Source organism: Etheostoma cragini, unplaced genomic scaffold (genome assembly GCF_013103735.1).
Source record: "Etheostoma cragini isolate CJK2018 unplaced genomic scaffold, CSU_Ecrag_1.0 ScbMSFa_2488, whole genome shotgun sequence".
Classification (NCBI taxonomy): Eukaryota; Metazoa; Chordata; class Actinopteri; order Perciformes; family Percidae; genus Etheostoma; species Etheostoma cragini.
In genome coordinates this window covers 1-3,367 of record NW_023266654.1, presented here as the reverse complement: position 1 = coordinate 3,367, position 3,367 = coordinate 1, and the positions used below count along the sequence as shown (strand labels likewise).

Here is a 3,367-nt window from a genome sequence, read left to right as displayed (position 1 = left end):
TCTCTTTATATAGACCTTAGTGGTCCCTAATACTGTATCTGAAGTCTCTTTATATAGACCTTAGTGGTCCCTTTGGTTGCAGGTCTGGTCTGTGTGTGTGGACGGCAGCGAGCAGCAGGAAGACGGTGCAGACGGAGAGAAGGAGCGGCTGAGAAGGTTAAACCGGCAGCTGAAGAGTCGAACCGCTCAGGTGAGGACGCAGAACGCTTTGTCTCTGTCTGTCTTTCTGTCTGAGGGAACTCATACTGCAATCATCCAGATGTTGGTCTCTGTGGTCTGTACATGGTCCCTATGTTGTCCTCATGTTGTCTTCATGTTGTCCTCATGTTGTCTTCATGTTGCCCTCATGTTGTCCTCATGTTGTCCTCATGTTGTCCTCATATTGTCTTCATGTTGCCCTCATGTTGTCCTTATATTGTCCTTATGTTGTCTTCATGTTGTCTTCATGTTGTCTTCATGTTGCCCTCATGTTGTCCCCATGTTGTCTTCATGTTGTCCTCATGTTGTCCCCATGTTGTCCCCATGTTGTCTTCATGTTGTCTCCATGTTGCCCTCATGTTGTCTCCATGTTGTCCTCATGTTGTCCCCATGTTGTCTTCATGTTGTCCTCATGTTGCCCTCATGTTGTCCCCATGTTGTCTTCAGGTTTTCCTCATGTTGTCCTCATGTTGTCCTCATGTTGTCTTCATGTTGTCTTCATGTTGTCTTCATGTTGTCTTCATGTTGCCCTCATGTTGTCTCCATGTTGTCCTCATGTTGTCCCCATGTTTTCCTCATGTTGTCCTCATGTTGTCCCCATGTTGTCTTCATGTTTCCCTCATGTTGTCCCCATGTTGTCCCCACGTTGTCCCCACGTTGTCCTCATGTTGTCTTCATGTTGTCCTCATGTTGTCCTCATGTTGTCTTTATGTTGCAGGACGGAGTGTCTCCACTGATGTGCTGCTGTGTGTCCCGTGTTGTGTGTATAATGTTGTTGACATCTGTTGTGGTTTGTGGACATTTGTAGTTTTTTAGATATCTGACACTAAATGTCCTTTTTAAGGATAAATAACGTTGAAGTTGTTCCACAGCTGGATGCAGAAATAGAAACCATGACCATGCAGCTGTGTGAAGCGTGTGATCCCCCGACGAGAGGACGACACAACGGTAAACACAAACATCCAGAGGTGTATATACAGTGGGGGTCGAAAGGTTGCCCCCCCCCCCCCCCCCCCCCCCCCCCCCCCCGGTTAAAATGTGTATTAATGAGCATAAAGAAGCCGAGTAAAGATGGAAAAATCTCCAAAAGGCTTCAAATGACAGATTAGACATTTGTATAATATGTCACAAAAAGTTAGATTTTATTTCATCATTTACACTTTCAAAATATCAGAAAACTACAAAAATGGCGTCTGCAAAAGTTTGGGCCCCACATTAATAGAACTTTTTACCTGGGGGGGCCCAAACCTTAGAGCCCCACTGTACGGGATATGCAAGTTTACACAGTATACACAATATACACGGTATACACAGTATACACGGTATACACAGTATACGCAGTATACACAGTATACACGGTATACACAGTATACGCAGTAAGACAGCTCCAGGGTTTCCATGTACCGAGTTAAAACACCCGTCAACCACCATTAAACTCAGTAAAAGTCCTCTAACCGCTGCAACAACGCCGAAGCTGTTCAGATGAGGAACATTAAGCTAAAACACTGCGTATTTACCCTTTAATTACGGGATTTCCACCCTGCATTGGTGCATAACAGTGTGTCTGAATACAGGAACTGAAGTCGTTGATGCTCAAAACTTTGCTGGGGAGGACACCCAGAGGCAAAATCTGGCCTCATAATGTGTGTGTGTGTGTGTGTTATATATATTAGGACTGTCAAATGATTAACATTTTTAATCAAATGAATCAGAATTTTCAGTGGATTAATCAGGATTAATCACTATTTGCAGTTGCTAGGTTGTCGTCTTGCCCTCGATGTCCTCTTACGTGCAACAGAAAGGAACTGGTCTTTACACGCCTCCGCAAAATGACGCTGCTCAGTTTTTAATATAGTCAGCGCAAAAGAAGCAATGTGCCGTTGCTCCGAGGTCATTGTTGTTACTCGCTGATGTCCAGTGGTCTCCTGTCAGGACCATGTGATTTACCTGAGCCGAGACCTCTTTCCTTTTTTCTTTTTCGTGTTCATAGAGCGCGTGGATGTTCGTCGTGACTGTGGCTCTCGACGGTGGCGTATAGGATGAGTCTGGAGACGCCACTTTCCAAACATCAAGGAAACCTGAGTCTTCTACAATGCTAATGGCTCTACAGTCCTTTGCAATCCATGTTGCTATTGTGTTGGTCAAATGATCTGAGGTGGATTTGGTTAATGGCCTGGGAACATTCAGCGTGGTCCGGCGCAAACCACGCATGTTTGCCGTTGACGTGGTACCTCGAGCTTGAACAGCTCCGGTGAAATTAAAACTCCTCGTTACAAATCTTGCAAATAACCTTGTACCTGTTACCTGTACCATCATCATCATGGTTTTTATATTTGAATCCGTCAACAGGCCCACTCTGCTCACCTGGCTCCATCTCGCCTCGAGCTCCCAAACACTTTCCTCACCTGAATACTTTGTCACACTGCGCATGCGTGAAATACGTTAAAAAAATTGACGTAATTAACAACAAACAACTAATTAACGTCGTTAACGCGCTATTTTTGACAGCCCTAAAATATAAATATGTGTATATATATATATATATATATATATATATATATATATATATATATATATATATATATATGCACAGTTTATGCCTTGTGAGTACTAAATATAATGCTGTGTATCCTCGTTCTAGTTTGAACAATATTACATTTTAGAATTTGGAGACGGGACAAATGTGAAGGGAACTGAACGAAAATAGCATGTTAATTCCAGTCATAAATAACTTTGTAATAATAATAATATAATATATATTTTTTATTATTCTTCTGCTCCCCCCCAGCCGGTGGATCCAGACCCGGGACCTGGACTCATGCAGCTCAGGTCTGCTCCGACAGGAACTCGGAGGTCGAAGGTTCGAGTCCCGACAGCATCAACTCCCCTGAACGGTGAGGAGCACATTTATTTATTTTAATATTTACTCATCTACATATTTAAATATTTACATATCTACATATTTACACACCTATGTATTTACATATCTACATATTTATTTATTTACATTTATTTATATTAAAGTTAAATATAAGAAAAGTTTAGTTAATTATACACTAGAAACACAGCTGAGCAACAATCAGACAAAGACATGAACACATATAGACACACCCACGTACACACACACACACACACCCACGTACACACACACACACACACACACACACAC

The 3,367-nt window shown here is 42.4% G+C and overlaps 1 long non-coding RNA gene across 1 annotated transcript; it reads left to right on the top strand.

Annotated features, from left to right (window-relative positions):
• Positions 1–31: 31 nt before the first annotated feature.
• Positions 32–3,101, top strand: LOC117940422. Its single transcript, XR_004655761.1, has 3 exons — positions 32–190; positions 1,071–1,146; positions 2,987–3,101. It is a non-coding gene; the product is annotated as an uncharacterized LOC117940422 (long non-coding RNA).
• The last annotated feature ends 266 nt before the right edge of the window (positions 3,102–3,367 follow it).